We start from the raw sequence: 10807 nt of genomic DNA, 5'->3' as shown, positions 1-10807 counted from the left end.
TTTTCATTACACCTATACAAGTTAAATGCATATAATCTAGTCCAATACTCAATAGATATACAAGGTGTAATTGAGATAACCAGTGGCGCACACTCAAAAATAAACAGGGGTAGCATATTGAATGGAAAAATACCACCCACCCACCAAGTCACTTTCAAAAACAGATCCGCGGGGTCTTTGCCTCCAGATCCCCTTAGTTAGAATTGTATAACCTTGTTTCATTTAAGTTCAACTTTTTTTACCACGTGAACACACTAAGTCAACACCAATATTTGAAATTTTAATTCGACATTTTGTAGGAAAATAAAAATATTATAAATATGTGCATTTGTGACTATGCCACTATAATAAATAATAATGAAAACAATTACTCACAACACTATAACAAATGCGAATCTATTCTGTGATGTTATGGATGATAAAATACTCATTAGTATTTAGTCAGTTACCTACTTACCTCTTATATATATATTGGCTTTTAGTATAATGGCTATTGTCTCTATGCTATGTTATTTAATAATTTATTTTAGATTCTGAGCGGAGCGAGGAAGCTATTGTTTTTACAATGGTGTTTATTTATTTATTTATTTATTTTATTTTTATATCCTGTATACAAAATTTCTTCCAGGAGGAGTGTTTCGATTTCAACATATAATACCTTATCTTTTAGAAAATTGGATCAAAATGGTACTTTAAAGAGGTCATTTTTCGATTTTCTCAATAGTTATTTAATGCCACGGGAAAAACCACTGGAAAATTATGAAAAAACACTAAAAATGGGAATTTAAATTCTAACGTTTTGTGTATCACCATAGAAACGAAAAAAAATTATAATATTTTAATATTAATTCAACTTACGTGATAAAATAAATAATAACAAAATATAAAATATCTAGACTGACAAACCGTCTCCGCTCAGAATCGTTTTTCTTATACAATGATATTATATCATTGAATTCAAGTCTAATACAACCATTATACAATGACCCACTTGTAATCTACTATACAGCAGAGCGACATCCACTTAGCTGCTTTTTTTTTATATTGAGTACTAGACTGAAAAAAATATTACTTTACAAATTACAAAATTATTTTGTAAGATGACGAAGTGTATGCTTAAAGAAAAAAAATGTTGGTTCTATGAGAAGTATTGATTTACTTTACTAGTTTGTTATAACTTATAGAAACAATTTCGTTTTTGTTCATTGTTGTTTTGTTATACATAACTAAAGTTGTATTGTTATTAAAATCATATGCTTATGAAGTTGATATGCACGAATGAAATAATTTGTTTTATTTTGCAAGACTCATTAATTTCTCTTTCGTAAGCCAAATACCTACTTTAAATGTTGTCTCAAATGGAACAAAATATGTGACAGTTTGTGATGCCTTGTAATTTTTTTTAAATATACAGGGTGATTTTTTTATCGAAGAACACTCATTATTTCTGAAAGTATAGACTTTTTACCAAATTTTTTTTTCTAAAAATTTTAGTTACATACTTTTCTACATTTGTATAACACTTTAATTTTTTTCACCCTTATATTTATTGGTCAAACTATTATCAACTTTTGATTTTCAAATGGCAACCCATAATAAAAATCATATAAAATAATAAAACTATTTTTTTTATGTATTATAACGTTAAAATTTTTATTTTTTGTTAATCCATTAGCGAGTTATAGTGCCTCAAAGTTTGGTGGTTTCTCATAAGTAACATTGTGCTACTGTTTATAAGTAGATAGTATTTTTCGTTCGAAAAGACCAGAAGCTATAACTAATAAATACGATATTGTTCAACCCAAGGTTTTTGTACCTGCTTTTATCTAATAACAGAATTATTATGGACTGTAAATGGTGACCGAAAAATATGTCATGTAAATATCATGGTGGGGGTATCTATACGATTGCAGCCCTATCTAGTTATCCCACGGTCTTAGATTATTAGGTCTGGCAACTAATCCCCGAATATGAAGCTCTTATTGACGGGTCCCGCTCTGGTGGCGCCATCTACCGGCCAAGTACCAAAATATTATTTCGATGATTGTCGACTTAAAAAAATTAATTAAGACTGTGGGCTTAACGATCCATTGAATATTATCGGCATTATTTTGCTCATAGTAAAAATCTATGAGCCTATGACTGTAAAATACCGCCAAAATATACAGACCCATGTTATTGGCACATTGTCCTTATAAAGGTCTACAAGTAATGACTACTTAAGTACCAAAGTTGAAAGTACTAACTATTATTATTATTATTTTTAGGTGTTTTTATATTTTTATACTTTTAAATAATAATTACTATTATAAATTTATAACAGTAAAAATGTTTATCTATTTGTTTAATCTTTGAATGAGTAATAAATTATTAAAATACAAATTACTACTAGAGCGCGCCACCAGAGCGGGACCCGACAATAAGAGCACTACTGATTTGTGTTAATAGGTTGGGGAGTTGCATGGGCATGAGTTATCCCATATTCTGGTTATTCTGTGATCGGCACTAACAAAGATAGCGTTATCCAGTTAGCGTTTTCCAGGTCTGTTTAGTCTGTGTTCGCATAACAAATTAAGATCAGATAGGACACGCCCACGAACGCCTAAACTGGCTACTGAGTACTGATGTATATCCGTGGCATGACTAATTACCACGGTTTAAGATATACAAGTTTAATAATAGATTTTCTATTTTGTCATGGTCAGTGGTGTAAGATGGTATAAGAGTGTGGTATATGAGGTTTATAAGATTGTCTATGATTATTACAAATTTGAAATTATATTTACGTTATTATCATTTACGCGTCATGGTGGTATGATATTGGTTAATAATGGTTATTGACTATAATTGTCATTGTCAATGGTTATTGTAGTTAAAAGTTATTAAGTTGATTATGAATAAATTAAACTTGTAGGTAATGTGTGACAATGTTGTCCTTATTTATTAAATATACAGAACACATGACATGGTGGGATGTGAATCCAGCAGCTGGATCTCATCACTCCTTTAACTGTGGTTTTAACTAGCTGCTAATGCTAGCTGTCAGATGATTTATTATAATAAAGTTTACTTAAGTCAACCATGCCGTGTACACTGTACAACTTACCAATTTGTTGTAGGTACGAGAATTACTTATTTGTAATACTCATAATATCTAGGCACACAAATATCATAATTCATGAGTAAACATTATGCTTTCTGAATGTTTATAGGTAATTAGGCTGGGCAAGTTAATGATATTTTTTAACTCTGTTAAGTTACTTCATTATTTTTTTTTTTTCAATTAAATTAAAAAATTAATTAATAGTGATAAGTGATAATCACTTGAATACAATTGTAGGTAATCAATATTCATAGCCCATAGGTGTATAATTACTATTCCAACATCTATGATAATCAACATTCATAGGTGTATTACTATTCCAACATCTATGGTAATCAACATTCATAGGTGTATTACTATTCCAACATCTATGATAATCAATATTCATAGGTGTATGACCATTCCAACATCTATGATAATCATTATTGTACTAATGGAAAATAAGGAATAAGTACTAATAAGTAGTAACTATCCGTGGAATGTTAAACTATTGATGTCTTCATATGGGCGACTAATGTTACCTCTATATTAATATTTATAAGTACCTAATTAATAAAATATATTAGTTTTTCTTTAAATATAAATATGAAGTTTTTTTGTAAATATCTTATTTTTTTTTCATTGAATAATATAATAATATATATATTATATAATATCTATTTGGACGCATGATGGGTTAAGTATATTATGTATAATCAATATTTGTTAAACATAATTTATTTCAAACAACTTATTGTCATAATGACCCAGTTTTTACATAATTGATACATCTATAATTTTCTACACTTAAAATAATTCTGGTTAAAATCAATGTTTCTTAATGCATAAATTCTATTTATGTAGCTAATATATTTTTTTTTTTTTGCATATTTGAGTAAAATTTAATTTGTACATAATAAAAACTTTATACAATTTTCAAAGTATTTTTATGCATGAAAATATAATTATTATTATTATTATTATTATTATTATAATTAGCCACTATATAATTTTACCCATCATTTTAAAGTCTGTGGCCATGAAAAATCTATTTCAAATTTGATGATACAGTTAAATCTAAATATTCGTTGTGCAATTATGCAAAATATGAGTAAAGATTAACATGTATTCAAAAAATGAGAAAAAATTCTCCATAACCCCCAGACTTATAACAATAGTAAAATTTAAAAGTGGTCCTTATAATATTATTCAAACGTGAATTTATTACTTCAGTGGTAATAGCTATAAATAGGCAACAACATCAATCACCTACAGAAATAATATAAGTTATTTGCATTTTACTAAGCAATAAAATATACCTAGTTTAAAGTTAAAATATATTTCTGATATTATTTAATATTGAATTCAAGCATATTATCTAAAGTACCTAATTTGTATTAATTGAAATATACTTTATTTGAATTACACAATCTACATATTATGTACATTATGTATGATGTATCAAACGTAAGTACACAGCATACTAATATATATTATGTATATAATATTATGTACATACATATCTTTTGAGTCTTAATGATTGATGTTGTCACCTCATTTAAATGCATTATTAAAAAATATTATGAAATTATAAAACATTAACATTAGGTATACAATTTTTAGTTTTCAATACATATTATTTGTTATACGCAGTTAGTCCATCTAAATTGTTGTCCACTTCTTTCAAATTAACTTGATCATCTAAAAAAAAAACAGTTTTTCAATACAATTAAATAACATTACTTATAGTTAAAGATATTTATACATACTTATTTTAATTTGTAGTTTGTTGAAATATTAAAATCCAATATGTGAAGCAATACTGTTATTTATTGATGTTACCATTTGCAAATGAAATTGAAGATATATTATATAAATATAATTTTAATATACATACAGGATCACCCAAATGGTACGTTATAGTAGAGTTCGTGATGACATAATTAAATTATAAACAATTATAAAAATGTCTTAGATGATTGTAATATTTCTGTGTAGTGTGTAGTGTTATGCAAAAACAGTACCACTTGATTGTGATATGAGCCAATACATTATCAAAATATAAATAATATCCAGTAGGTTTAGTGATCCATAAGTTAGGTATACATTAAACGAAAATTGTATATTATGTAGAAATCATTAAACTGAAATCAAAATGTTTATACACAATGACATTGTATTATTTATTATAATTTTTGCAACTATCAAATAAGTAAAACTTACCAATAAATTGTATTACAGTATTCGCGAACACGCACTCGCTAAGTATCCAATTCACATATTGTGACGCTTAACAATTTAGGTACTTATAAGTTATGTTTGGTTGAATTATTAAATAAAAGTACAACATGACGTGGTAAACAAGACATTAATATTTACAAAAACTAATACTATATTAATAATTGTAAGTCTATTGTTACAATTTAAACATTTAAAATTGTAAAAATGTAAAATATAAAATTATTAAATAATAAAAACGAGGGTCTGTTTACACTTATTAGTGTTTAGTAAGTATTGCGTATTTCATACTCGCATACTCGCATGGTAATATCGTATAACCTAACTTACAACACTGTCCAACTGACCCCCGCAGAACACGTGACTTTTCGATTCAAACCGTTGTAGGTATGCCGTGTGAAAACATTTTTCTAATGGGTCGTTGGGCAACCATATTATCTTTATAAATCGTGCTGTTTACTCAGCGTCATGTGGATGATAACAATAACCAGGTATCAGGTAAACTACCATATCATGTAACCATGGAACTAAGATAACAAAGAACAATATGACGTATAAAATAAATAGCAGCTGTTCAGAAAAAGGATGATTTACCTAATCGCGAATCAGCCTAATCAGTAATCAGCCGTCACCGAAGGTATGTAGTGGGGATTACAAGGGAGTATGCGACAATTAGTGACAGTAATGGTCCAATTACTTATAAAATAACATTGTTACAGTGAGTTATTAAAGGTATTTTTATTATAGATAGTAGGTACAAATGTACAATGATTATTACCATTATACTTTAGGGTCGAACGATATCGAATTTATTACTTATGACTTCTGGTCTTTATAAACGATAAGCATTATTATGGCAATCACCTGCAGTGGATCGAACGTCGCGACACCCTACCAAATGGGCATTATACTTTACTTAAATAAACAGGCACAACTTAAGCTTAGGTACTGTACTTCATGATTTTATTTGAAAAGTGAAATATCTTTTACCCCGGGGCATAAAAATCATAATTTCTATGGTATCTGCTGACGAGGTATAAAATATCTACGCTGCACTAATACCACCCAAAACCAGCAAACTTGGAAGAGCTATATCTCGTCTACGGATTAACAAAATATGAAAATTTTAACGTTATAATTCATAAAAAAAATAGTTTTATTATTTTATAAGATTTTTATTATGGGTTGCCATTTGAAAATCAAAAGTTGATAATAGTTTGACCAATAAATATAAGGGTGAAAAAAATTAAAGTTTTATACAAATGTAGAAAAGTATGTAACTAAAATTTTTAGAAAAAAAAATTTGGTAAAAAGTTTATACTTTCAGAAATAATGAGTGTTCTTCGATAAAAAAATCACCCTGTATATATATATTAGAGAATAAATTATTAATATTATCAAGTTAAATTTAACATAGGAGTGAGTATAATTTATTATAAATGTAAAATACGTTGATTTATATTATATAATTTGGTGAATTAATTTGTTTTTTATTTTAAAATATGACATATTAAATATGTGAATAATATATTGTAGTACCTACTCTGATATTTTTTACTTGTATATTTTGAAGTATTAGTTTATTTTATATAGATAATATTTTAATATGAATATTTGAAATTTAAGATTATTTTAAAATAATGGCATTTTGTTTTAGATTCTGAGTTGAACGATGAATGTATTGATTTTACAATGATGTGTGTTTTTTTATTTATTTTTTTATTTTTTTTGTGTCTGTGTACACGATAAGTAGTCGAAATAATGCTACGATTTTCAACTTCAGTATCTTGTTCGATCAGAAAGTGAATATCGTTGGTGCATTGGGAGGTCAAAATTTAAATTTCCCAGTGGTTTTCAAAAGCGCCGGGAAAAACAAAAGAAAAATTAAGGAAAAACGGGAATTTTTACGCAAAATCGATTTTTCACAAAATTGAATTTGGTTTTTGGTGTAACTTTAAAAAAAATTACCGTAGATACATGAAATTTTGACTGAATGTTTATCTTAGCATCTTCTATACACCATAACATTTTCAAAATATTTTGATGGATTTTGAGCTCTTTACGGACATTTTTATTTTCCATTTTTTTTTAGTTTTTTTTCTAAAAATATCAATAAAATTTTATTTGTTGGATAAAAAAGCTTGAAAATTTAATAGAAGGCTCCTAGTATATTGTTTCAAAGGCAGATGAAAAATATTAAAAATCGTTAGTCACAGTTTTTTTTTTTTAAGCATTTAAAGTTCAAAAAATGACAAAATATGGAAAAATCACGAAAAATTTTGCAAATTATTTTCGAGTTATAAATTCATAAAAATTTTTCTTTTTAAATCTAAGATATGAAAAATGTAATACAAGATTCCTTATAATATTATCTACCTTTATCAAAAAAAAATATCTCTAAGAAACTCAAATTAAATTTTTATGGGCGTTTGAAATTCATATTTTTACAACATTTGATATTCCCTCCGATTTCTTACCGAACAATTTCTTATTTGTTGTATTAAAAACCAATGACTGTAGAAACTTGAAAATTTCCCTGAATGTTAATATTAGCATTCTATATATACCATAAAATTTTAAAATAATTTGAACTCTTTTTGAGCTGTTCACGGACATTTTCAGTTTTCAATTTTTTTTAGTTTTTTTTTTCTATAAAATATCAATAAAGTTTTATCTGTTGGGTCAAAAAGTGTATAAATTTAATACAAAGCTCCTGATATATTGTTACAATATCAGTGGAAAAATATTAAAAATACATATGCACAATTTTTTTTTATAAGCATTTAAAGATCAAATTTTGACAAAATTTATTAAATTTTAATTTGAAAAAGTTAAAAATTTATAAAATGTTCAATTTTTGTATCTAAGAATTGAAAATTTAAAACAAGATTCCACGTAAGTAATTAATTCTGTTACCGAAAAATCTAAAAAATGCATTTACACAGTTTATTTTTATAGTCATTTTAAGTACAAATTTGGACGAAATTACATATTAAAAACCTAGGATAACTATTTTAGTTATTTTGTTGTGATTGTATAATATTATTCGTGGGTACTTGAAACTTCTAAAGTATACTATTATATATCTATGATAGTACCACGGTTTTTTGTTGATGTATAACGCGTTATAAGTACCTAATAGATATTATGATATAATTAATTTGGAATTTATTATAGGTGCCTATTATAGGTCAATTTTTTTTAAATACTATAGACTATAATATAATATTATGTCTAATACCTAGACTGACATACCGTCTCCGCTCAGAATCGTTTTTCTTATACAATGATATTATATCATTGAATTCAAATTTAATACCATCCATTATACAGTGACCCACTTGTAACCTATACTGTACAGCAGAGCGAAATCCACTTACCCACCTTTTTTAATTTGAATTTAACATTTTATTTTAGTGATAATTAATAAACTAGTATATATTTTATTCCGGAGACGAAATTTCTAAAAATATTGTTGCTATGGACAACTATACTGTTTGGAATAAATATTTTCTGTGTTATGGTTTATTATTGCTTTATCGTTACAACGCACACTGTCTTCGTATATTCATTGTAATATTTGTCTAAAGTTATTACATTGTTTTTTTGTTAATATATTAATATTATATCAATAAAGTCTACAGAAACATGTCAAATATTTCAGAAGTTACTTTCAAGTCGTCTGAAGTCGATATGACAACTCCATGTACCGAATCCAACGAAAATTCTTGCGAAATCGCGTCGAAAAGATGCGACCAGTTCTCCGGCCCGGCGTTAAGACCGCGGCATAGTTCTGCAATGCCGAACACAGAGGTACAGACGGCTTCAGCGGGTGATGCCACCGACGTGGAATTGGAATTTCCGTCTGCGGATAATGCAGCCGACCTGAGATTGGAATCGCCGTCTACGGGTGATGCAGCCGCCATGAGATTGGAATTTCCGTCTGCGGATAATGCAGCCGCCATGGGATCGGAATCGCCGTCTACGGGTAATGCAGCCGCCATGGGATTGGAATCGCCGTCCACGGGTGATGCAGCCGCCATGAGATTGGAATTTCCGTCTGCGGATAATGCAGCCGACCTGGGATTGGAATCGCCGTCGGTCGCTTCAACGCAGGAGCCGGCGATGATCGCCTCACAGCCTGCAGCCTGCAACGACTTGAGACGGCAAACGGTTTCGGCCGAGCCGTCAAGTGGCCCGTCCGAAATCATCGTGGCCAACTATGCAAGTCCTACGTTCAGGCTCTACATTGCGTTGCTGAACAAGGCGATTGTGACGCCTATTGCCACTGAAGTCGTCACGGATCCGTCGTTCGTATCTTCACCGGCCGAGTTTTCACCGACCGAGTCTTCTCCGTTTCAGTCTCCACCGTCCGAGTCTTCACCATCCGTACATTTGACGTCCGAGTCTTCACCGTTGGCATCGTCCCCGCTCCATGTTTGGCCGTCTGTCTCGTCGCCGCAGCAGTCAAGCCGTGGTCTCGCGGATCCTTTGATACGGCGCACGTGTTCGATGCCTAACATCCGTGTAAGGTTTTGTGCGGATGGCATTAGGCACGTGTCGTCGCCGCAGCGGTCAAGCCGTGGTTTCACGGATCCACCAAGACGTACGTGTTCCATGCCAAACGTTCACGTGCGGTTTTGTTCGTCACGAGATTTTTCCGAGTTAGCTGACGTGGAAACAGGGGTACGCGCCACGAGTTTGCTTCGGGACGTGCCCGAAGACCGCCGACGTAATGAAACCGAACCGGCGACAGAGCCCGCGGCTGAACGGCCAAAGCGCAGAACACTATGGAAAAGGACCAAACGTTTTGTGAGACGCTTATTTTGTTGCGCATAATATGGTATGTTCTGCGATATACAGCAAAGATTATGGTAATATGAGTTTCAGAACCTCGAACTCATGTTCAAAAAAAATGTTTACTAGAATATATTATATAAGATTGTAATTCCCACTGAAAATGAATTAATTATGATTTATACAAATAAACGTTTTTGTAACATTGTTGCATATTTAATTGGTTTTTATTTGATGTTATTTGTTATTATTAAAGAACGCGCGTACACATGCTTGTGGAAAATTGATTTATGCGACTTGTGAAAATCGTGACTATATTGTACTGCAAGTATACTTTCGTTTTTTATTTTTTCTAATCAGTGTAAAGATCTCTTTTTATTAAACTATTAAATATGTTAAATAAATACACATTATATCTGAATATATCACGTCTTCATTTCCTAAGTTGATGTATATATCGACACGAGTTGGGACGTAACAGAAAATTGGCATTATAATGGACAGGATATAATAACCCAATTAAAATAAAAAATAAAAAGTAAAATATTAATTCCTACAGTGATAACAACGATAATTATTTTAATTTAAAACTTCTAGACATGATGGAATCTACCAATAAATTTGTTTACTCATCCAAAATAGAATATCATGCAAAAAACGGGAGGATGCTAAATAATGGAAACTCATGAT

The 10807-nt window shown here is 29.6% G+C and overlaps 1 long non-coding RNA gene across 1 annotated transcript; it reads right to left on the bottom strand.

Annotated features, from left to right (window-relative positions):
* Nucleotides 1-5080: 5080 nt before the first annotated feature.
* On the bottom strand, nucleotides 5081-5609 carry LOC115035118. The gene is made up of 2 exons (XR_003840264.1): nucleotides 5306-5609; nucleotides 5081-5226 (listed from the first exon to the last, which is right to left on the bottom strand). It is a non-coding gene; the product is annotated as an uncharacterized LOC115035118 (long non-coding RNA).
* Nucleotides 5610-10807: the final 5198 nt, after the last annotated feature.

The sequence above is a fragment of the Acyrthosiphon pisum genome, chromosome X, assembly GCF_005508785.2.
Source record: "Acyrthosiphon pisum isolate AL4f chromosome X, pea_aphid_22Mar2018_4r6ur, whole genome shotgun sequence".
Lineage (NCBI taxonomy): Eukaryota > Metazoa > Arthropoda > Insecta > Hemiptera > Aphididae > Acyrthosiphon > Acyrthosiphon pisum.
This window is presented reverse-complemented; position numbering and strand designations above follow the sequence as displayed.